Here is a 26305-nt window from a genome sequence, read left to right on the forward strand (position 1 = left end):
ACCTGAGTTTTTTATGGGCCCATGCTGGGGATCAAACTCAGGTCCTCAATGTGAGCACAGCACTGGCTTTTCCAACTGGGCCATGTCTCCAGCCCCAGGAGACGCTTCTGATGAACCAAGACGTGGACACTACCAGTGCAGAGCAACTGCAGGTCAGCAATGTTAATAAACACTTCTGATGGACGGGGCACTGCCACTGCAAGTTTCTGTGTTGGCACAGCAGAGAAACCCTGATCTAACAAGGCCCCATGGCGGGAGAGAATGGGATATGAACAGTTACATCAGCAAGAAGTGACACAGAAGGACTTCAGCCGGAGCTTTCTCCAGCCTAGAAAGAAGAAACACATCATGGTAACCATGGCTGGAGTCAGACAAAACTATGAGGATCTGGTGAACCCCTGAGCTACCGTAATCAGGGACATTTTTATTTCTTGTAAATATTTGAAACTTTCGAGTCTCAGAATCATCATCTGTATAGATAGAATCAACTGAAGACCCTCGGAACATGTCAGATTCTCATGGCCTCAGCAAGCCTGGTAAGGGGACAGAGGTTATGGGACTGTTTTCTTTCCCTCTTCCCATTCCTCCTCTTCCCTCTTTCTCTTTTTCCTCCTCATTCCTCTTCTTTCTTTCCATTTCTTTTTGAGACAGGGTCTCATGTAAATACTGGCAATGAACTCATTATGTAGCCCAGGCCGATCTTGAACTTCCTGGTCCTTTTGCCTCTACATCCTGAGTGCTGGGATTATAGGTGTCTAGCACATCTTGTTTATACAACGATGGGTCAAACCCAGAGCCTCATGCATCCTAAGCAAAAATTCTACCAACCACACCCCAGCCTTTCCTTCTCCTTTTCCACCCTTAGATTATGTTGATAAACTACACTAAAACTTTTTTTGTGTGTGGTTTTTCGAAACAAGGTTTCTCTGTAGTTTTGGAGCCTGTCCTAGAACTAGCTCTTGTAGACCTCACAGAGATCTGCCTAACCTCTGCCTCCCGAGTGCTGGGATCAAAGGCGTGAGCCACCACTGCCAGGTTACACTAAAACTTTTAAAGTTTTAAAGTTTTAGTGTAGATACATAGACACATGGGGGAGAGAGAAACAGACAACAAATAAAAAACTAAAGCACACACAGAGAAAACAAAAAAGCAAAACAAAACATTTGCGTGACATTTATATAAGAAGTTTCAAGTCTTGGAGGGTGGACTTGCGCACAGTCTAATCTGCATCAGACACTGGCTGCCAACCCCCACTCTCATAGACACCTGCAGAAGGCTTGCTGGCCTGTCCCAGTGTGCCTCAAGGAAAACCAGATCGGGTGCACCTGCCAAGTCGCTGCAGCTTGCTGGAAACTCGAGCCAATTTGAATCTTTCCCCTTTCCCATTTCTGATTTATTAACATTCCTCGGCGGCAGGACTTCTCTCTCTGCTAAATATGGCTCATTGTTTCCTTCCTCCTGAAACAAAAGGTACCTTGATAAGCGGATTATTTGGTTTCAATGCTGCTTCTGCGGGAACCCGAATACCTTTTGCTGAAATTACACAGTGGGGTTTGCAATTTCATAACACACCAAAAACGCCCCTTGAAAGGCATAGCCTCTTAGATTCCTGTCGGGGCCCCTAAGGGGATATCCCCGTCTTCTTTTCTCAGAGAGAGATGTGGGATCACTCTCAGCTGCTGCTAGGTTAGGTCCCTAGAAACAGGCAAAGAGCTTTGTTTTTCAAGAGTCAATGCTCCAAGATACTCAGGATCTCCGGCCTGATGGGAATGGAAACAGTGCTTTGGGTAGACAGGGGGGAAATGCCCACGGGTGAGTCTTGGCGGGGTGGAGAGTAGAGGCTCTAGGTATTCCCGGAGCTGAGCCTGTGGTGGTCCTCACAGTAGTTCTGTGTTCATGTGCCTCCATCTTCCTGTCCTCACTGGACACCATGGGCGGGTCCCAAGCCAGTGTGTGGATTCTGATGGGCTGAGGCTCAGCTTCTGCAGAGAGGAGGAACATCAGCTTCTCCTTACTTTCAGAACAAACCGCCACCAACTTAGCAGCTTCAAAGGACAAAAGTGCATTTTTGGTTACCCTGGGAATCAGAAATCTGAAGTCCGCGTGCGGGTGTGGCTTGACAGCCCAGGAGAGAACCCTTTTCCTTCTCTTTCCCACTTCCTCAGGGTTCCTGACTTCTCTTTCTTGGGGGCCTCTTCTCCATCTGCAAAGCAAATGGCTTTCCAGCTTCCTCCAGCCCTGACCTGCCTCCCTCTTGGTGGAACTTCCTGACAAGTCTGGCCTTCTCCCATCTCTACCTCCTATAGGTGTAGAGTAACCAAAAATTCACTTACGTTCTGTGTACTTGAATCCCAGCACTCCTGTTTGCCTCACAGGACTTTACCCGCTGAACTATCTATCTCCCCACCCCCACTAAAAGGTTGCTAACCCTCTGAAAATTTTATCCATCACCGAAGAAGTTGATCTTAGTGTCCCGTCCCTAGAAAAGCAAATAGCACTCAGTATTTGGATACTGCTTTGCCGACTCTAGCACGGAGAGAGCCTTCTGAGCTGGGCTCCCTGCACAGTTGGAGGCCACCGGCCTCTTCTCCTTTATAACCTGAATTACCAGTCAGGCTTACCTGGCGGAGCAACAAGGTAAACCTGGTTTTCACTATGCATCTGAAACAGTTTGGAAATGAAAACGGGGGGAGGGGGACTGCAGGAGGGAACTGGAGTTGCATAGCCCGAGTGGGATTTAAATAACCACCCTTGCACTCACACAGCATATGGTTGCAGGATGCTTCATGGAGTTTATTCAGAGAGAGGCGCATCATGAATGGCAGATGGTGTCATTATTTATGTGGAACCCGACATTAATCCCAAGAGTCCAAATTATCTCGATTCATGTCAATAAAAAGGAACAGCATCTCATCTTTAGGGCCGGTCTTTTTCCTCAAAAAATAAATAAATAAATGAGCTTATTTTTTTTAATATACTGCCCTTATTTCCTTTCCCCATAATTACAGTTAATTTTTTTAAAACAATCTATGTCCTATTGAGGCATATGCTCCCCCCACACCACCCCACACAAACACACATATGAGTCTCATTTGCCAGTAAGCATCTGTAGGTTTGTTTGGTTATAGCGGAATTTAGGATGATTATATTAACGAAGAGTCTTGGGGTATACGAGGTAGGAAATGCACTCTTGATGGTTGAGTAAATACAAGAACCGATTGCCCCTGAAGATGAAGGCTATTTTCTCTTTCATCACCAACTCTTTAACTTTCTGTGCTGCGAAAAGAACATTCAGACTGAGCTTGCTGAGAGGGGACGGCAAATTACAGGGTGGGTGTGCTGAAAACCAAGGCCCAGTTCTGTTCTTTCTTCTCTTTTTATTTTTTTTAACTTAAATGGGAAGTAAATGCTGAGCCCCACAAGCCTGAAATACAAGGCATCAAGATGTAGAAAGTGACACACTCAAAAAGCTGACCCTTGGTGGCACCAGAAAGACACTTAAAAATCAAACCCTCTGACCCTTAAAAATCACTCTGGGATAAGTGCACACCCGGGTGCATACATGTCGTGTGTGTGTGTGTGTGTGTGTGTGTGTGTGTGTGTGTGTGTGCCTGTGTTGTCATCCCATATGATATCATGCACCTTGTTTTATGAAACAGGGTCTCTCACCAGTTTGGGACTTGATTGGGCCCGGCTGGCTGGCCAGCAAGACTCAGGGATCTTCCCATCTCTACATTCTCAGTGCTGCGATGATCAGTGTTGAGCCACCACATCCTGTTGTTTTACGTAGGTGCAGGGGATCGAACTCAGGTCCTCATGCTGCCGTGGAAAGAGCTTTATCCATGAGCCAACTCAGCCTCCGTTGTCTTTATTTTACTCATAACAAAGGAGGGGAAGCCCAGAGAAGGCTGGGATTTTCTGGCGACCACTTGTCTGGTATGCTGACATCAGGACTTGAACTTGGAGTTTGTGTCTCTGGGGCCTCAGCTTCCTGGCTCTGCCATTCTGGGCTCATATCTCCCTTCCACCACCATGTGTTTCTTGTGGAGAGAGGGGGTCAGAGCTTGGTGAACGATGGCATGATCCACTTTGCCACCTCATGCTTGGGTCAGTCAAGGAGTCAGGAGACTGGATCCAATTGTGTCTGCAGTTGGGGGAAGGAATCTATGGAGTTTGTCTCTTCGAAGCTTAGGGAAGTCTAAGATGCTTTCCTGCCATTTTAAATCAACAGATAATCAGCATCCTGTTTCTGACAAATGATTCCCCCTAGCTTATGCCTGTTCTTAAGACATCAATCTTGTTCTCTGTGCTAATCTCGGCGAAGCTAAATCAAGCGAGGCTGCACAAGGAATGGTCTTCATTCAATATCCATGAACCAAGAGGCTCTTCTGTGCACCCCATGCGGCTCTGCTGCTAAAGGGAATGCACTGGTCATCAATCCACATTTGTTGACTTTGCAGGATGCTTACACAGAGGAGGGGATGTTATCTCCAGAAGGGAAGAACTCAGATAGGAAGATACAAGGCTTCAGGCTCTCATATGGTGCCGTGGGTGGGAAGATGGAGAGGTGGATGAGTTGGGACCCTGCCGCTGGATAGAAGTCAGAAAGAAATACCCAAACAGTCTGGGGGAACACTTCTCTATTACCCCAAGCTGGAAAAAGTACGATGGAAATCACAGAGTGTCAGAACACAGCCAGCCGCAGAATGGAATGCTGGGAAGGAGGATGAAGACAGAAGACAGTCCTGAGCCAGGTCACTGGGTTCTCCATCCCACCATTGCACATCCTAGCCGCAGCAAAGCTGGGCCTCAGCATCTCTAAGTGCACAGCAATGCTAGTGATAGCTCAGGCTCAAGGAGCCACGCTGAAGATGAAATGACTGTCAGAGGTAAGGTCCTCAGCCGTCACCCATCCATCCGGGCACACAGGAGGCACACGAAACCATTGCTCATTAATTTTTCAACTATTGGAAGGTGGCAGTAGCACCTTCCAATATTTATTTATTTATTTATTTATTATTTCTGTCTAGAAAGATCTCCACATATGACTAGGTAAAAATTAAATTGCAGGAAAATATCAATTTTCTAAAGAAGAAAAACTTTAAAAGCAAACAAAAGGTGCTAGAGAGACGGGTGCAGTGGCTAAGACTACCGGCTGTTCTTGCAGAGGACCCAGATTCAGCTCCCATGTCAGGTGGTGCACAACAGCCTGCAGCCCCAGCTCCAGGGGAATCTGACGCCCTCTGTCTCGTGGCACGCGCTACGTGCATCAACAGTCAGCATGCACCTTTTGATACCCATAATACCCAATTAAACAACTGAACACTTTTTGAGAGAACTTAAAGGTTTTTTTCCCTGCAGATTTCAGTCAGTTTTGTTCGGTGTACATGAAAACATTAAAGACTGAGTATCATTCCGGTCTAATGTTTGGGTCCTGTGTCATCTTATGACTGAAATAAGTGCTGACATATTGAAGATACCAATATAGTTACTTAAGCAGAATATTTTAGGCAAGAATTTATTTCCTCCTTGTGTAATCATACCATCCCAGCAAGAACATGTATTAGGTTCAGAAATCTGGCCCAGGGAACTTCAGCTACATGTTCTTGCTGGGATTGGTATGATTACACAAGGAGGAAATAAATCTTGCTAAAATATTTGTTAAGTAACTATATTGGTATCTTAAATATGTAGCATAATTGTTAAGATGACAAGGTCCCAAAATTAGCACCGTGTTTCTACCTATTTATATACATATGTACACACAAACACAAATATTCAGGGAAAAAAACTTTAAAGTTTTTAAAAAAGTGTTCTGTTTTTAATTGGGTATATGGGTATCAGGTGCATGTGACTGTTGATGCCCGTGGAGGCCAGAGAGGGGCATCAGATTCCCCCTGGCGCTGGAGTTACAGGCAGATGTGAGCTGACCAGCATGGGTGTTGAGCATCAAACTTGGGTCCTCTGAAAGGGAAGTACAGGCTTAGAGGCTATTAGCTGCTGATCCATTGCTCCAACCCTTAGAAAACGGCTTTGAATGCTAACACCATTCCCACAGTAATAACCACCTAAGAGAAGAAGAGAAATGAGAGCTTTGGATAGCCACATATATTTTAGCTTTAATGGATGCTTAACCCTATTCTGCAAAACAAAACACATGCACATCAGTTATGTGATTAAAATACTGTTTTAAAAAGAGGACTTCCTTCGGTGATACGGCTGCTGTTATCTTAATTGTTGGGAAAATAAAACCAAAAAGAAATCCAAACAACAAAAACAAAAAACCCACACAGAGAAGATGAAGACCAGTGTGTGCTTCAAAGGTCCAAGTATCTTTTCATTTCTCTGCCCCATTCTATGCTATTTTTTTCCTACTGGCTTGGGGGGGGGGGAACTAATGAGCTTAATGAATCAAACACCATTTGGTTTTGCCCTGTAGCCAAAAAAAAAAAAAAGAGAGATACTATCTGGGTGGTGGTGGTGGCACACCCCTTCAATCCCAGCACTCAGGAAGCAGAGGCAGGCGGATCTCTGGAGGCCAGCCTGGTCTACAGAATGAGTTCCAGGATAGCCAGGGCTATGAAGAGAAACCCTGTGTGTGTGTGTGTGTGTGTGTGTGTGTGTGTGTGTGTGTGTGAGAGAGAGAGAGAGAGAGAGAGAGAGAGAGAGAGAGAGAGAGAGAGAGAGAGAAAGAGAGAGAGACTAGATTCTGGAATTTTCCTTCTCCACCTCTGGACTGGAGAGGTTCATCAGTGGTTAAAATTGCTCCATGTATAATCACGAGGACTGGATTTTGGATCCAAGCATAGACATAGTGAACTGAACATCCAGTACATGTTTGTATCCCCATCCCTGAGGAAGGTGGAAACAGGAAGGAAGGTCACTGGAGATGGCTGGCTTTCAGCCTAGCTACAAAATTGTGACTCTCGGATCCAGGGAGAGACCCTGACTCAAAGGGAACAGGTGGAGAGTAAGGGAGGATAACACCAGATACTCCCTTCTGTCCTCTAAGTGTGTACACCTGAGTACATAAAAGCCACATAATCATACACGCGCACACGTGCACACACACACATACACACACACACACACATCAAGGCTATACTAAAGTCAGGTTTGCACAGTTGTATCTAGGTCTGTCCTCCAGTTCTATAGTTATTTCGATGCACTCCCCTCTTCCTAACTTGGGTCTAAAAGTCTGATTTTGATCCCTCACTTTGGAGGAAGCCCCTACCATGTCATGGGCGACACTTGATGGAGAAGCCAATGTCTCTTGCTCACAGTTAACAATGCTGGTCATCTTGAGGGTCGGTGGACTGAAAATGGCAGCAGCTCTTAGTAACATCCTGAGATGACCCCTCACGAGGCCAAGCCTCAGGGCCACCCAGAGACTATGTGAGATATGCATCAGCCACCATAGAGGACATTAGGCCACAGCAGACAAGCAACAGCCTGCCGCACAAGAGTGTGTGGCTTCTGGGCATTGGTGAGCATGGAGGCTGAACTGTGCAAGGTTGTGATGTGAGATCTGACCTGGGGACTGAAGGACCTAGGAGGCCCTCTGTTGGAGTTGCCTACCCCATAATTATTTCTGTTTTGATAACGGATCTTCCATTGCCTTCGATGAGTAGCCTATATGTGTTTGGATGCCCTGGTCCTAGCATGAGGTCCAGGTGTGGGACAAGCATCTCAATTTCAGCCAATCGACGCACAGCTTCTACAAAATCTTCACAAGGCTCATTGTGATGGTTCAGGGCTTCCTCTCAACTTGGCCCTTTGTTGACAACCTGCTAAGTCCTGAGATGGAGCCCCAAGGAAATAAAATCCAAACAAACAGCTCATATTCCAGTGATGGCATAAGAGGAAAGTATCGTTTCTTCATTGGTACACAAAGTTGTTCCTACAGCAGATGGATGGATGGATGGATGGATGGATGGATGGATGGATGGGCAAGTGATACTAATGTTTGTGAGTATGTTGTATATATTTATGGATGGATGGATGAGAAAATGTATGTACATGTGTGTATATATACATATATATGAGCACACACATATACATACATATATATATGGACAGATAAATGGACAGATCATTCATGGATGGATAGATGGATGGACAGATGGATGGATGATGGATAGAAGGGAAAGCAGAGAGATGGACAAATTCATAGATGAATGAATGGATGCACAGATGGATGGGAAGATAGATGAACCGATAAATGGAAGGGTCATGATGAATGGATTCATGGACGGATGGACAAATAGACAGATGGAAACAGTAAGACAAATCATTAGCCTGCGTGCCTCTGACTATCAGTTATCTGGGTCCCCTGAACAAATGGTCTCAGGTGTCTCTGATCTCTTTTTTCAAAGGACTCTTGGGACACACGAAGGGACTGCAAAGCTGACGGAGAACAGTATGTCACAGATCCAGGATGCCAAAGCTCTTAGGGCATCTCTAGGGAAGCCTCGTACACCCGTGTACATGGACAGTAGGCTTGAATGATTCCTGGGCCATGGAGCCATTAAAAAAGAATAGAGAGAAGAGGAAGAGGGAAGTAACGAAGGCTGAAATTCTTTAAAATCAGAGGGCACACACAAAAATTTACACTCTTAGTTTGTACAGGAAGACTGAAGTTTGGAATAACACCAGGCTAGCTCTCTTGTCTGGTAGCAAATGATTGGGTCAAGGAGCTTCCCCACTTTGGTCACCAAAATCCACTCTTCTGGCAGCCCACCCTCTCTTCTCTGCCTGGTCCATGTGTGCTCTGTGATGACCCTGGGTTCAAAGGGGATGCTCTTCTTCCCACCCTGAGCTTCCCAGACAAAGGCTGCCCCAGGATGGCAGCAGACCAGAGGCTCTGCCCTGCTCAGGTACCTTGAAGTGGAAGGGGCCTGGTGGGAGGGAGCCTATTTCTGACTAAAGAAGTCTGAGTCTCTTGGGACCTCTTTGGTCCTGGGGCTGGGCATACGTCTGAGGTTTACCAGCAGATGGCGCTCTGGAGGGGCCAGGTGAGGCCAGGGAGGCCTCTCAGAGGACAGTGTGGCCTGTGTCCAGCCAGGCCTAGCATTCTTCCCTCCAAAAAGCGCCTCTCCAACATTGTGATGTCTGGTGGTCTTTTTTTCTTGGTGTTCATGTCTTAAAGTTTATTTTATTTTTTTATGGTTTTTTGAGACAGATTTTATGTATCCCTGGCTGTCCTGAAACTCATTATATAGACCAAGCTGGTCTCATATTCATAGAGATCCACCTGCCTCTGCCTCCTGAGGGTTGAAAATAAAGACATTTGTCATAAAGCCTGGATTAAGTTTTACTTTTGATTGATACCTAGTATTAACACATGTTAGCATCATACAACATTGTGTGTGTGTGTGTGTGTGTTGTATAACAAATCAAAGTAAATATATTCACGGCCCTAAATAGTTACTATTGTTGTGGTGAGAACATTAAACAATTCTCCTCTTTTGTTTCTGAGGCAGGGTCTCACGTAGCCCAGGATGACCTTGACTTCACTACATAGTTGAGGATGACCTTGACCTCCTCCTCAAGCCTCCGTCTGCACCTCCCACATGCTGGGAGTACAGGCAATGGCAGGCATACACCATCATGTCTGGTTTGTGCAATAATGGGGATGAAGCCCAGGACTCCCTGCCTGCCAGGAAAATACTCCACCTGTTGAGTCCCATCCCAAGCCCTGCAGCTTTATTTCCTTGTTTGGTGGATGATACGGTTCTCTTGTGCCACCAAATCTTACAAAGGTTGTACCCACCTCTTGGACCTGCTGCCATCTACAATAAACCCATATAACACAAAACTCCAAAAGGAAAGGCTAACGTCTGGGTCAACACAGACATCTTCCAAGCCAAATCTAGCTATTTATTTAGCTTTCCAGAGGTGTCTGTACTTTCTCGGGCACAAACCCCAGACCTGGGATGGCAGAGGAGACAGTATTGGGTCATGGACTTGAGCTAGGAGGCAGATCAGAGCACCCATCCTGGGCTGAGCTGAGAGGAGGCGCGGTCCAGCGTAACCCACTGCACACTCCCCAGCCCACAGCGTACCCAACCAGTTCCAACTACCCTTCTACATACATGCATTCCGTGCAAGGTTCTGAGTGTGAGTGTGATTCAACAGGAAGAGACACCCACCATGCTTACCCCGAGACAAGAGGCGGGTAAAAAATGGAGAGTAAAAATGAGTCCTATGCAGCCTGCCTGATTAGTACTGGGTAGAGGAAAGAGTAAATACAGAGAGACAAGGTGAACACCATGGAGCAAACCCTCCATGAGCAGGAAGAAGGGATTAGAGCCTGCGGCGGGGGCGAGGGAGGGGAGGTGGGGGGTGGGAGAGATATTACAGGTCAAACACATGGATAGGCACAGACCCAATCAACAGTTTCCAACCTGTGGGTCAAATGATCCTTACACAGGGGTCACCTAAGACCATCGGAAAACCCAGGTATTTACATAACAAACACGTGGCAGAACTACAGTTATAAAGTAGCCACAAAAATAACTTAATGGTTGGGAGTCACTACTAACTTGAGGAGCTGTATTAAAGGGTCACAGCATCAGCACTGGGTTAGAGGGTAAGGTCTAGGGCCCAACGGTAAGGTCTGGTCCTGAGGCTGGATATTGGCAGTGATGATTAATACAGGTGTCCTCACGGGGGTATAGAGGGACATAAGGCCTCATCCGTACTCTGGACTTTGCTGCCACCAGCAGGGGCATTCCCAGAAGGAATTCATTCCTGCTGTTGGAGGTCTGATTAAGTGAGCCAAAGGTTGCTGGAGATAGGCATGAAATGCGGAAATGACCCAGAGGGGCTCACGGTGAGAAAGGTGTTCAAAGTACCTCCTCAGGGAACCTCAGGCAGCTTCTGAGATAGCTGTGGTCAGGGTCTCCAAGAGAGTGAGTGTAAAAGATCTCACACTGCTTACCTCTGGGGCTTAGCTTTGCTCTGTGAAAGTGTGGGTGTCTGATCTGTGAGGGAAGGGAGTCCTTAAAACACCGGTGATGGGGAGCAGTGAAATCCTGTCACCCATTGTCATCAGACCAGAAGTTTTTGGGGATAGGCACTGCTGACCACATCTTGGCAGCTTCTGCCTCCTAAGACATCACCTGGAGAGGACAGGCTTTTTCCCTCTTTCTTCCCGTGAACTGACACATGCTGTCACTTCTCCATCCCACCCTGGCTTACATTCCCTCTTTTCTAAGCTGCATCCTGTCCTAGTTAGCCCAGACTGTCAACTTGACACAGTTTAGGATCATGCAGGAGAGAAATGGCCTGTGGACATGTCTGTGAGAGATGGTTAATTGATGTGGGAGGGCCTGGTCCACTGTGGGAGGCACCATTCCCTAGGCAGGCAGTTCTGGGCTGCAGAGGAAAGCTGGTTAAGCATGAACCTCCTGTGAGTAAGCCAGCATCAGTGTCCTCCAAGGTTCCTGCCTCAGGCTGCTCCTTAAGTTCCTGCCCTGACTTTGCACAGTAATGGGCTGTGACATTTGAGCTGAAATAAACCCTTTTCCCTCCTCTAAGTTGCTTTTGGTCAAGCCGTCATAGCACCAGAAAGGGAACTGGAACACACCCTCTTATCCTTCAAGAAGGAGAAAGTCAGATTTGAGTTTTATGAGTGACAGGTGAACTTGCTTCTCTGGTGGCGTCCCTTTGTTCTATAGGATGATGTTTGTTTGTTTGTGTTTGTTTTTATTTTCTTTTCAACTGAGCAGCTTAGCTGAAAACCACGCTTTGGTTCTGCAGTCTGGCCCAAGCATGCTACCCAGCCAAGCAAGCAATGCTGATATTCTTCATGGCTCAAGAGACACAGCCCCTTGGCTAATCCATACATATCGCCAGGGGCTGTGGGGGGTTATTTCTTAGTGAGAAAGGGATTGAAATCCAAGGATTCTTGAAGTGCAGCGGAACTATGCAAACTGTTAAAATGAGAAAGTGGCTTAGCCTTCTCTCTCCCTGGGCGCCTGAGTCCTTCCTCCCTTCATTGTGTCTTTATGGGAGATTTTTCTCCTGGAAAACTCATTCAAGCAAGCCCAGGATACACCGATGGGAGGGGCCGGCTCCATTCCACAAAAGCGAAGCCAGGCGGGGTGTGTGTGTGTGTGTTGGGGGAGTGGGGGTGGGACAGAACTCCCCTGGGGCTGGAGAGAGAAATTCCTTTTGAACTGAGGAATGATAAGGTGATTATGGGGACAGGGAGCCTTTGTGTCATTAATCTGACCTGCTTTTATGTGGCCCAGAATCCAGGGACACCAAGGGATTCCCAGTCAACACAGGGACTCTGCACCATGGGAAACGGGTGGGGAATGCCTTCTGAGGGCCTGGCTTGGAGCCCTGGCACTGGATGTGTTTCAGCTTTACTTAATTTCATTGCTGTTGAAAAAAAAATTACCAGCAAGGAGCTGGCAAAATGAACCTATCCCATATGCACAACAACGTGTACTATATATAAACAGACACACATGGACAAATCGCTGCATGTAGACACCCAATGACATGAACACATATACAGATACATGTACACACTTACAAAGATACAGGCACACACACACACACACACCATGCTCATGAGGGCACACATATATAAACAACCACATACAGACACACGCATACAACTCATACACACAGACATACACACACACAGACATGAATGTATATGATTGCACAGACAAAAGAAGTAATGTCCATATACACATACAGACACACACGTAGACAGCGTACACATATATACATACAAGGACATAGACAGACAGATACACAGGTGTTCACACCCGCACATATAAACACACATGTATATACATACACATACATGTACACATGTCTAGACACTGTGCAGATGTGTGCAAGTATACATGCCTGCATAGGTACACATACATTCACAATGTACATATATGCAGACACACATACAGATACACAAAGGCACATGTACACACACATATATAAACACATAGACAGACACACAGGTTCATGTGCAGACACACACATAGAGACACCTACCACCTGTCTGACTTACTTTCTTGTTATTCTGTTAAAGCACCCTGACACAAGCAACCTGCAGGAGAGGGTTACTTTGGCTCCTAGTTATAGACAGGCAGATTCCATCATGGCAGGAGGCAGGGAGGGCATGGTGGCCAGAGGCCGGAAGCTGGCTTGTTACATTTTATCTACATTCAGGGAGCACAGACTGACTTAGAAATGGGGCCTGGCTATGCAGCACCAAGCTCTCATACAAGATCTTAAGGACCCACTTCCGCCAGTGAAGCCCCACCCTTCAGAGGTTTCCAGAACCTCCCCCAAGCAAACAGCACCATCAGCTGGAGACCAAGTGTTCAACACGTGAGCCTAAGGGGGCTTTTTCTCACTCCAATCGCAGCGCCCACCCCAGACACAGAAACATCTAAGGGGGATCATGCTTTCCCACATCTTAGCAGAAAAAGATTAACAACATAAATATTGGTCTATCAATGAAATCAATGCTGAAACAAAGCATGATTTCTGCAAATGACTCTGCAGAATGGCCAGGAGGAGGAATTGAGATGGAAGAATGGCCTGCGATCACTGCGGTGATAATTAGGGGGGGGCCAGGGAAGGAGCTGCCACCCTGTTCTTGGTAGCTCTTGGAGGGCTTCCCAAACTGAAAGGGCTAAAGAGAGCCCACTTGATTTGCCAACTGCTTTCCAGGAAAGCAAGAGGGCCTGAGTTTGAATTCCCAGCAGTTACATCAAAAGCCAGGCATGGTGGAGCATGCCTCTAATCCTTGGGCTGAGGGCACAGATGGAGGATCCCTGGGGCTGGTTGGCCAAGCAGTCTAGTAGAAAAGGTAAGCTCTGGAGTCAGGGAGGGACCCTGTTTCAAAGCACACGATGGAGAGCAACCGAAGACATCTGACTCTGACCTCTGACCTTCATACAACCCTGCACACACTCATGCACGCACAAGTGAACTGACAAACAGCGCAGCTGGTGCAGATTGGTGCCACTGCCCCGGATGGTAGCCACCAACCACAGGCAGGATGGGAGTTTCAGTTACCTCCAATTAACTTAAGAGAAAACTTGGGTTCCTTGGGCACGCAGGGCTGCTGTTGGGAGAGGGCATTTCGTCCCAGCAGAAGTTCCCCGATCGGCAGTGTCTGCGTGTTGGATTTAGCCACACGGATTTCAGATCCTCCCTCAGTCTACAAAGCAGGAAAAATGACTTTGCCCAGAGCGGCTGCGGTTCTCAAGGAAAGCTTTTACGTAACTTTGTAGATTTGAAAAGAACGCCCTGCATTTCCTACAGGCACACACTCATGTGTGGAGCTTGTAAAAGAAAAAAAGAAAGAAAGAAAAAAAAAGAAAAAGAAAAAGAGTCTGGGGACTGTAGAGCATCTCAGAGGATTATAGAGTGATGGTGGGTTGCCCGGCAACAGGGAAGGCGCTTTACCAAGACAGTATTAATGCATTATTTGGGTGCCTAAAAAAACACACACTCTTAAAAATGAGTAGGGAAAACAAAAACTGGTGTCTTTGGGGGAGGAGTGTTGAGACAGGGCTTCAGAGAGACAAAGAGAAGGGAGTGGAGAAAGTCCCTCCTTCAGAGTTGCCCAAGAACAAACCCCCTTCCCTCTGGAGAGGTGGGGTGGATGAGGCGGGGCGAGTAGGGGGGCGCTCCTGAGAAGTCCTTCTCTGAAGCTGGTGTCTTGCTGCTGGCATTATTTCAAGCTGACAGATGTCTCGTCCCTCAAAGCTGCTCTTTGTGGCTGTCCTGGTATGAAACCCCGCGCCAGCCTCCCAGCTGGACAGCTCCTGCGCCCGCGGACTGTCTGTCTCCCAGAGTCTGCTGGGGACTGTGCCTTCAGATAGCAAACCCAGAGTAGCACATTCCTCCCAGGCTCCTCCAGAAGTCACTGCTCAAAGGGCATAAAGAAAAAGTGTCCTGCCTTACACACGTAAACACACACACACACACACACACACACACGCACGACAAACACTCATTTCTATTGCTGTGTTTGTTTATTTTAAGTTCTCTCGAAAGAACACCCACGGTGAGCAGATGAATCCTTTGAGGACTCACATTAGAATCTTGAAGGCTCTTTCTCCACAACAGACACTGTGGGTGACTTCCACTGCTCAACTGGGTGGTACCCACCAGACAGGCTGCTCTGCTCACTCACAGGTTCTGCTGCCGCAGGTCTGTCTGCTTGCTAAAAGTGAATCAACTCTCCAGGGACCAAGAGTGGGCTATCATGGCCCTTCTCCAGCCAAGCAGGAAGGGGAATATTTTAAGGTCTGAGACACTGTGTTGTTCCCAACGGAGGTGAAAAGGTGGTACGCTGCCTGCTCTCCCTTCAATTCTCACCCTGGATGTAACCGGACATTTTTGGGGGGATCACTTTAAAGCCAGGAATTTTGCTTTTGCATCTTTTTTATTTTTGAATTTTTTCAGCACTGGGGCAATCACATCCAGAGCTCCACGCATGCTAGGCAAGCACTCTACCTCTGAGCCCCCTTTGTAGCTTTTAGTTTGAGAAAGGGTTTCACCAAATTACCCAGGCTGTCTCTGTCCTTACTCTGCAACCCAAGGCTAGCCTTGAACTTGTGATCTTCATGCCTCAGCCTCCTGAGTGAGTATTTCTGACCACTGTGCTGCAAGGCCTGGCTTCTGTGTGTGCTTTCTTGATGGAAACAGCTATTTTCTTGTTTAGAACACCCCAAAGCACAGCTCTGAAGTGCAGGCATTCCTGCTAAGTGCCAGGGGGTCGGGGGTCGTCCACCAAGATGATGCAATGGAGATGATCTCTGCTCAGGAACAGGCTGTGGTAGTTTTCCTAAAGATTCAGTGTCAATCAATCAATAGAAAGTAGTGACTCAAGTGACTTGAAACGTGGAAGTAGAGACAGGAAGGTCAGAAGTTCAAAGTCAGCCAGCCACAGCTACATAGTGAATTGGCCAATCGGCCTGGGCTACAAGAGAGCATTTCTCAAAACCACCACCACCACAAAAAAAAAAAAAAAAAAAAAAAAAAAAAAGCCAACAACAACCAAATGAATGTGGAAAAAAAAGAAACATTAACACACATACATACAACCAAGAGGACGTATAACTGTTGATGGTGACATGTGTATTTTGGTTTCCCTGTGTAATGTCTCCATGTCTCCAAATCTCCCATGTTTGAACACTTGATACTTCAATTGGTGGCACTGTTTTGGGTGACTGATTTTTAAGACCCTTGGTCCAGCCAGAAGATATAGAGGCACAGAAGTGGGGCTTAAGAGTTACAGGCTCTCTCCACTTCCAGCCAGAGCTCCCTCTCCTGAACAGCCAAACTGTGAGCAGGCAGCTCCCCTGTTCACATCACTATTCCTCCCTGGCCATGCTAGACTACAGCCCATCAAAACATGAACCCAAAAATCTCCTCCCTTCTGTCCGTGTTTCTATTGGGAAAGGAACTACACAGAGGCAGAGGCAGACAGGGGCCTGACCCCATTTCCCTTGGAGCAATGACTCCAGTTTCACTAGGTCATCTTTCACGTGGACATCGGAGAACAACCTACAACCTACTGTGAGTAAACACACCATCACGGTCTTCATTGGTGTGTCTGTACTGGGCAAGATGGGGGACACAGACACTGTGTTTTTATCACCATACAACATCTTGAGATATATGATGGCACCCAAGGCATCATAGGTACAGTACAGAAATGAAGGACACCCAAGGCATCATGGGTACAGTACAGAAATGAAGGACACCCAAGGCATCATGAGTACAATAAAGAAAAAGCAATTTAGAAAATGAAGCAGGGAGCTTTACAGGTTTATAGGCTCTGTGCTGTGACTTTCCGTATATTTTCATTATTGTCCACACACTGATGACATTCCGCACACTGGCCTGTCATTCACTCATGCCTCTGCAGAGTTCCTGAGACCCCACTATGTGTCAGGTGCCATTCCAGGAATGGGAGAAGAACAGCAAACAAACAGAAAAACAAACCTGTTCTTCCGCAATGTTCCCTGTATTGGAAGAAGACGACGAAACAGCTGGGCAGAGGGTTGATGTAATTTCAACATGGTCATCTGAGGAAATCTTATGGATCTGGGATCTGACACCCTCTTTGACCTCCAGAGGTATAGGTATCAGGCACACATGTGCACATACATGCCAGCAAAACTCTAGTTTGTGTAGAATAAAAATAAATAAATCTTAAAAAACAACAACAACAAAAGAATATCTGAGCTGGAGAAGTAAACTGTCTATTTTTCTACTCCTGCACGCAAGAGTGAGGAGAGAGACATGGAGCCAAAGGCTATAGCTTGCAAACTCTTTTTTTGTTGTTGTTTCTTTTTGAGTTTATACATGGTTTCTCTGTGTAGCCCCAGCCATCCTATAACTCACTCAGTAGAGCCGTCTGGCCTTGAAATCAAGAGAGCCACCTGCCTCTGCCTTCCGAGTCCTGGCATTAATGGTGTGCACCATCACCAGCAGCGTTAGTTTTCAAACTCCTAAGTGTGTCCCATAGTTTGAAGCATCTTCATCGTGCTTGCAGCACCTGTGCATTTACATGCCTAAAAACACACCTCGCCAAGATGCAAACACACCCACCTACTCATGTAACACAAAACTCATCTAACCAAAATTAGAATTTCTTAACGCAGAGTGCTCTGTTTCCCTCTTGCTCTGTGAAATTCTGTTCTGCTCTATCCCTCTTTTCAACAAGCACCTAGTCTGTGGGTCTCACCTCCATCCACCAGGTCACTACTCTGTCTACAGAGCATCTGCCCACAGCACGATGCAATCACATCTCTCCTGTGGTAGTTAGGTAGTACTAAAAGCAAAATTCTAGCCTGTTATTTTCTTGGGTCATTGTTCCCAGGAACTGTGTGGAGAAGGGTGGATGTTCCTTTAGTTCTGTGAGTCCCACAGACAAGAAAGACTGAAGTGCTTCCCAAAGCTGAATGCCACTGCCGAATGGCGGCCTGGGAGCCACCCTGGAGCAGCACCGGGAGTCCTGAAGCAGTCAGGGCACATGAAGAGGAGTTCAACAGAAAGGAGACTAGAGCTGACGTGGAAGACAGCCTCTCAGCAGGGCCTAGCGGGGAAGGGGACCCTGCAGCAAATGAGCTTGCGTTACTTTTCTCCTCAGTGTCAATGCACACCAGTCAAGAAGGGACTCCAGCAAGCAAAGGGTCAAACTGTGTGGGAGAGCACAGGCTATCATGACAGGGATGGCGTGGTGGAGTTCTTGGTGACATGGAGTGCTGCTGGGATGCCTCATGTCACAGTGGACCCAGACACAGAGAACTCAGGCGAAAACCAGAAATCATCCTCAAAGACCCATACCGGCCGACAGCCGGCTACCAGAGTCCCACATTCATTCTAGAGGTTCCATGATCTCCTCATAGAGCGCCACTACCTGGAGACCAAGGGTTCAAACTCATGGTCCTATGAAGGACCTGATAATACCCCTTGTTTGATTCATCATTTAACACGCTGTTTTGAATGTCTCTCTGATAAAAGAGTGATTTAGCCTTCAAAATTCCAAGAAGTGTCAGCTAACTTCACATTCTGATCCCCTCTGTAAATCAAGTCATATTTGGTACCTCACCTTGAGGTGCCTGAAGCCCTAGAGTTCCCCTAATGCTTGCAGCAAGAGGATTTGTCCTGTTCTGCTTCCTTCCAACCCACGGTTCACTCTTGCTCTTTGGCTTTGGTAACAGTAAGTATTTCATAATTCCTTGATAGTTAAAGTTGAGGGACCAGAGAGAGGGCTCAATGGGTAAAGGAGTCTGCAGGCAAGCCTAAGGACCCGAGTTCAATCACAGATGGCAGAAGAAGACTCCTACATCTTGTCCTCTGATCTCCATATGCATGCTAGGGACGTGTGTGTGTGTGCGCGCGCGCATGTATGTGTGTGTGTGTGTGTGTGTGTGTGTGCGCGCGCACGTGCGTGCTTGTGTGTTTTTGTAAGCAAATTGATACAGAAACAAAAAATCTAGGACACTTCTTTTTAACTTGTCAGAATTTAGAGAGAATAATCGAAGAGATTTTTACCGGGAGATGAGTAGAAAAGTTACTTATTCCTACGACGACAACCAGAACCTCATTCCCTCAGCACTTTCGAAACGCAGACCTAGAGACCTCCATAAATCAGAAGAGGAAAAATAATGTCTTCAACGCACCTGGTTTCCTTAAGCCAGGAAATAATTAGGGCAGGCTATCTCAGGATTTCACTTACTTACAAAAAACCCAAAATCCTTAACTGATGATTTCAGCCATTCTTGCGGTGATTATCGCTTCCTGCCAATTAGCAGCTGTGGCGCCAACGCTAAGGAGACAGCCTCCTCCAAACAGGAAGCCAGAAAGAAGAAAACAGCACAAACCCCACTCCGAGCTCCGAAGCTCCCACACTCCTCAAGACCAATGTGCTCCTGACCACTTCTGATCCCAGCACCGTGTGCCCAGCTTCCTAGCTTTCACCCCATACTCCCCACCCTGCCTTCATCCCTATCCAGCAGGCCCAGTGCTTTTCCTTGCTCTCCCTGGAGCCATCACACTATGTCCTGCCTTAGAATCCATACCAGCACATCCATCACACCTTGTTTAGATGTCCTCCCAACCCCATCCCAACACGGTGCTTGGGTCTCACTCTCTGGGCTCATTTAAGTCCTAAGCCCTGGTACCTATGAATTGACCTTATTTAGAAATACCACCTTTGTACACATACATAATCAGATTCAAATTAGAAAGTCAGACTCCAGAGCCAATGTTTCAGGCATTGCGTGTGTGTGTGTGTGTGTGTGTGTGTGTGTGTGTGTGTGTGTGTGTTTGTATGCGCAAGGGGAAATGAATGTGCTCACACACATGTATACATACATCATACATGCCTGTGGAGGCTAGAGGTTGACATCAGGTGTCTTCCCTAATTGATCTTCATCTTTTTTTTTTTTTAAGACAGGGTCTCTTCCTGAACCCGGAGCTCACAAATACAGCTAGGCTGGCTAACTAGCAGGCCCTAGGGCTCCGCCCATCTCCACCCCCCCATGCTGTGATTACAGATATGCAAGGCCACATCCAGCTTGTTATGTGTGGGTGCTGGGTACCCAAACTCAGATCCTCGTGTTTGTACAGTAAGCAGTTGACCCACTGAGACATCTCCCCAGCCCTAAGGCTTTATTTATTTTTTTAACTCTAACTACTTGTCTGATTTAAGCTAAATCACTGGGAATAAAGGCTAAGCTAGAAGTCCCTCATGCAAGACCAACATCCCTACGTTCTGTCTTAGCCCCTCTTGACTCTCGCTCAAAAGACGACACGTTAAATCCTCAGCAGATAGTACCTGACCAGAGCTCATATCCAAGCCTCTGAGTCCCTTTTACATTCTCTGATACTCCAGAGGGAATCTTTACTCTTCCTTAATGATGAAACTCGGCAGGCAACAAACTCAGATCTCTATTCCTGACTTGGGCTAGAGGTCACCTTCTTTATTAGGGGTTCCGCTCATACCCCTCGATCCTGTGTACAGAGAAGAAACCATCCACCTGGGACATGCTCCAGTCTTCCATCCTATGCATAGTGTGTGTGGGGGGAATTTCCCTAGATATTACCCACTCCTTTATCCATTTGCACAAAGGGTGGGCAATCTGCCTGAGAGATGGTCTCTGCCGTCCCCCACCAGCCTATGTACAGAGAGGAAGGCATTTGCTTGAGAGATTGTCAAGTCCCTATGCTATGCCCAGGAAAGGGAGCCCCGTGCCTAGGAATGGGGGCCAATCATCATCCCCCCTCTAGCAGGTGTTGCCAGCTCCAATCTGATACCCACTCCTTTCTTCCTCACCCAGAGAAGCTGACTTGTCGAGTCCAGCAGGTGAAGATAATTGCCCTGCCAGTCACGCATCCCATTTCTTTTAAGCAGGCTCTGCACTTCGGTCTACCCTGAAGCTGAGGGTGACTCTTGTCTGGCCAGATACACCTAGGGGGTGACCTTGATGGAAAGGTTTAGCGAGAACAGATGAAGGAACGGCCCTGCTACATCTTCCTCTCTCAACTCAGCACATGGTGACACAGAGGCCAGAATAAGTTTTTGATTTTGTGCAGAAAGTTAATTATACAGAGATAGGACTTGCGAGAAGACTGCAGAGTCGTTCTGCAGGCAGCCCAGACCCTTCCCTGGAATCCATGCTACCACGGCTGGCTGTGAGCCTCGGTGGAGAAGCCTCTGCTAACCAGCAGCTGAAAGCATCCTGGACAGGTCTACTGCCCTTAAAGCCGGGCACACAAACTCTACACACAGGGGCTGGGTGTTATAGGTCAATACGGCTACTGGGAGTGAGCTGCACTTGGAAGTGGCTTGAGAAAGATTTAAATTTATACACGTTGCATTTCTAGAAGGCAGACATGCTTCCTCTAGTCTTGAGTACTTTGAGGCTGAAGTAAGTACCACAGATCTCCTTCTCACATTCATCTTCAAATCCAGCATCTCATCTGTCAAATTCTCTGTATGTTTATATGTCCCCCAACATGTCTTCCTCCCAATTTCATGTCCTTATTTTTTAAAGTAGAAAGCAGAGAAGAGAGATTTATTCAATGTGGCCAGATAGGGAAGAAGGACAGAGAGACCCAGCAACCATCCCTAAGCAGGTCTTGAAGCGAGGTTGAAGTTCAGGTACAGGGCCAAGGAGATGTACATTCAAGTTCTCCCAGTCAAGATGTGATCCCACCCTCCATGGACCCATCACTGACTGAGCTTCAGTCTCATCCTGTAAGGTGGTTTGCCCAGTTGCTAGAACTGCGGGAAATCTCTTTCCAGAAGACAGTCTGCCTCCGGCTGGAGCCATTTCCTTTTCCTAGCATGAGATTCGTGGGGGAAATTCCCATTTCTTTGGGGCTCACTGTTTCAATAGTCTGATAGTTTGAAAGACACAAGCATCTACTTAGAATATCTTCATTCCCTCTTTTTCAAATTTACAGCTTATTTATTCTTAACCCACCAGGTTTAGTTGCTGTGGCCTTTATGCGCATGCGTGTGGGGTCATCCACAGGGTCATGAGCAATCTACCAGGAACCCCTAAAGAAAAATGACTCCCCCTTCCCAGGGGCTTCCAGTAGCTCCTCAGCTAGGGGTGAGGCCTTTGTAGACCCTCCCCATCCAAATGGGAGTGTTCTAACTGGCTTGCTTTTATTCAGGTGACCATGGTTACTATGATTTGATGTGTGTGACAACCCTGTCATGCCCCAAAGACAGTATCTCATGGTTCTCTTCTCAATTCTCTGGTTCTTGCATTCTTTCCATCCATCTCCAGCAATGTTCCCTGAGCCTTCATGGGGTGGGGGCATCTATGAGCTTCCAGTTCCTCTCCTGTCTGGATTTTCCCCTTTCCTCATTTTCTTATTTGCATGCGCTTCATCTTCCTGCACTTTCAGCACCTCCATGTTTCTCCTGATGTGGAACAAGATGGTATTTAAGAAATTAATAACCAGGTACTGAACTATTACTGTGCAAAGAATTTAAGACATGACGGCTCAGTAAGGGATGCGTGCCAGCTAGTGAACACTGAACCCCACAACGGCCATCAGCACGCTGAACCTGATTTCTCTCACACAGCTTCATTTCCGTCTCAGCTCTTACCCACCACACATGTTCTTCTCCCTCTCCCCATCTCTCCACACCACACCCCACCACACCCAACTGTCTGTAATTTGGTACTGAATTTATGAGTCAAAAGAGGTACGGTTACATAAGACCAAAAAACTTCACTGAAATGAAGCCACAAGTTCACATGTGCACATACACATAATTGTAAAGATAAAGGTGTGTGTCAGCCGCTGGAGATCCCAGGGGAAAGCTAAGATGACTCCCGGTTCGCCAACAATGTCAGAGAAGTTGGCTTCTCTGCATCTTCTCATCTCACTCCAGTCTCAGGACCTCTCCTCACGGCATTAAGACAGCTACCAATAGCCAGCAGTGACAAGGATGGAAGTGTCTGGGCTGGGGTGGAGCCAATAGGATGTGACGGATCTTACTGGACTAGCGGAGCTCTTAAAGCCAGAGTCACAGTGATGTCTACACATAGCGGGGAAGTTACTAAAACTCCCTGAACAGCCCACACCATGGGGCGAATATTACAGTGCATGAACCCCACTTCAATAACATTGTTTAACCTCATCACCAACCCCACAAGGGTCCTCTTACCACTGCCATTGCTGTTTTACAAATGGAGAAACAGATTTGAGGGCTTTCCATGAGTCCAGTTCCCAGGATCAAGTATCTGATCACTTATTGTCAGAACTAGACTAGATTCAAGCATACTTGTCACCAGCAGTAACGACTGTCACCATCCTATCACCTTTAAGCGCACTCCCTGGCTCTCACAGTATTAGCTGTGTAGCAGAGTAAAGAGGAACGGCGACCTGAGAAGATCCATACAGCTGTGTAGTGTCCAGACAAGCAACTTCAGAGAAGAAAGACTTCAGTCAGTGTAGAGAGCTGCGTGGAGCCACACCTGATGGTGCTGGCTCCGCCCTCCGCGATCCTGAAAGCGAGTGCTCTCTGTGATAATCAACTCCTATTATCACACAATGATTGTCAGCTGCTTGCATATGCGTGGACCTATGGGCAGTGCCCACCTGGCAATCCGGGGTTGGCGGCCCGTGCCTTTTTAAGGGCTGGGAGAGGTTTGCCCGGGGAGAGAGAGAAAGAGAACAAGGTCCTGAATAAACTGCTAGCGAGAAGAGCTCCAGTGTTGCGTCTTCCTTGTTGGTAGAGGTGGGTGTGACAAGTCAGCTCACAATTCCAAATGACAGCCCATCATTTTGGGGAAGTCAAGGAAGGAATCCAAGCAGCGAATCACATCATATCCACAGCCAAGGGCAGAAGGAGAATGGATGACTTGCTTGCTGTTCACTTTCTCCTCTGGTATAATGTGCAGGACCCCATCTAGGGAATGGTACTGCCCACAACTGGCTATGTCATCCTACATTAATCAACGATCAAGACAACAACCTCCCACCAAGCATGTCTACAAGCCAATTTGATCTAGACAGTTCCTCAGTTGAGATTTCTCCCTACGTGATTCTGGGTCATGTCAAGTTGATACTTAAAGCCAAGCAGCACACAGTCCTGTGCCTGATTCAGGTCTAGACGTTCCCTGGCCTGCATCTCGCTCTAAACCATGTAGTTCCCACACGTGACATTAACAGCTGAGATCCCCGTTGTGTCTCATGGCTTTTCTTCACCTCCAGAGTGTAAGAAGGCACACAGAGATCATTGTTCAGCTGACTGATGGACAGAAAATACCAGCCTAAAATATTGAACTAAATTTATTAAATTTCCAAAAAGCCACATTCAAAGGGACAACAAGAAAAAGGTGAGGTTAATATTAACAATGCATTTCGCCCAATATATCCAAATATTACCATTTCAGTGTGTAATTACCATATAAATTATTTGTGTAAGTTTTTTCTTTCCCTTTTCCATCTTCAGACAAATATTGAATGGGTATTTTACACCCATAATATATCTCAATTTGGACTGACCCATTTCAAGGGCTTAATGGTACATGTGATTCTGTTTGTGGTGGGTCTAGACACATCAGGAAATAGCTACCAGCTTGTTACCAGCTGAGGACCCTGCCAGGAACCCAGCTAGGGTCAGGGACCATTAACCCAGCTTGAGCATGTCATAGGTAACTGTCACGAATCCACCTCAGTATTTCCTTCCGACTCACTGGAAGAGCTAGGCTTCTCTCCTAGAGAGAGTGTGCACACGGCACTCACATATTCATCTTCTGGAGACATCCTTGGCCCTGGAAGGTGTCCTAAAGATGAACACTAGTTTGGGGTCTTCTGAAACGGCCCACTGGCTTTACCAAACCCATCATTGGAGCAGCCCCTTTCATTTCAAGGGCTGCCCCCACACTTGCTGCTTGGGGATTCATTTACTCTCTAGTGCTTTTGGACATCCCATCTTCCCATTCCAGAACATTCCTCTTGCTGCTGAGAAAAGCATCATTTCTTTCTGGCTTCAGTACAATTGCCACCTGTGTCCGGACACAAAGCCTCTGGTGTCACTGTTTTAGGAAAAGGCCTAAATTTATCTAGGTACCATTTACCTCACCCATGTGGTTTCCTTCCCAGAATGCCCTGCTTTCCTAAATTCACTGTTGACTTTTAATTTTAAAAAGCATTTTATTATTTTATACATAGTGGTATTTTGCCTCCATGAATAGCTGTGCACACATGCATTCCTAGTGCCCATGGAGCCTAGAAGAGGACATTGGATCCCCTGGGAGTTTGATTACAGATGGTTATGAGCCACCGTCTGGGTGAGGGGACTGAACCCAGGTCCTCTTTGAGAGCAGCCAGTGCTCTTAACCACTGAGTCATCTTGCCATAAGTAATCCATCACATAAGACATAAGAAATGCAGGTGAACTGGGAGCCTGAAGGTTGCAGGGCTCTTAGAACTCTCCTTAGTGCATCCCTAAACTTCGTAGACAAGGATGTTTACTGCTGCCTGGGGCTGGACCACACTTCCCTCAGGCAGTGCTGGCACCAGGAACAGTGATAGAAGAGCCACTTCCAAGTCCTGTTTACTATGAAGTCACAAGGCTGCGGGCAGTCCAGGAAGCCATCAAACAGCCCTGTGATGCAGGGGACCTAAGAAACCCTGTCCAGCTGAGAAGCCGGGATGTTGTCAAGCGCTGCCACAAGTCCAGGTCACATACACAGGCACCCTTTAAAACACTCAGACGCTGCAGGCCCATGGAGGGGGAAGTAAGCAGGCTGGCACCCTGCGGTTGTCTAAGTCGGAAAATGGACAGTCACACTTCTCCCAGCCTTCAAAGGCTGCTAGGAGGGAGGTCGCAGGGCAGGATGAGGAGAAAAAGGATCTGCGAGTCAGAGGCCCGTGGTCGGCCTGTTAGAAAGAAAGCTGCAGGCTGGACAGCAAACAGCACCTTCTCCAGTCTCACATCGGGCGGAGGCCTGAGCCAGGGTGCCATTCTCCCCGCATGCACTCTGCTTCTTGTGTATGTGTGTGTGAGCCGAGCCAAGGGAAGAGCATTCACACGGCCTTCCGAAACACCATCTCAGCAACAAAGCAGGCAATGTGTTTCATCTCGGCCCGCGGATCCAGCTGAGTTTATGGCAGTGGGTGGCTTTCAAACCTAACATTTGATCAAAATGAAAAAGTGGCCCCTTCCTTTCACCCTGTGACAAGCCCATGCGTATAAATCACAGCCTTGCCTGGGAGGACTCCTCGGCACACAATCAGCTAGGCAGCCTGGCCACCCCAGTCCCCATCTGGACAAAGG

General features: G+C 47.1%; 1 protein-coding gene across 2 annotated transcripts in view; it reads right to left on the reverse strand.

Annotated features, from left to right (window-relative positions):
* Tmem132c (transmembrane protein 132C) overlaps positions 1–26305 on the reverse strand; it is a 317389-nt gene that overhangs the window by 208798 nt on the left and 82286 nt on the right. The window lies entirely within an intron of this gene.

The sequence above is a fragment of the Microtus pennsylvanicus genome, chromosome 1 (genome assembly GCF_037038515.1).
Source record: "Microtus pennsylvanicus isolate mMicPen1 chromosome 1, mMicPen1.hap1, whole genome shotgun sequence".
Classification (NCBI taxonomy): domain Eukaryota; kingdom Metazoa; phylum Chordata; class Mammalia; order Rodentia; family Cricetidae; genus Microtus; species Microtus pennsylvanicus.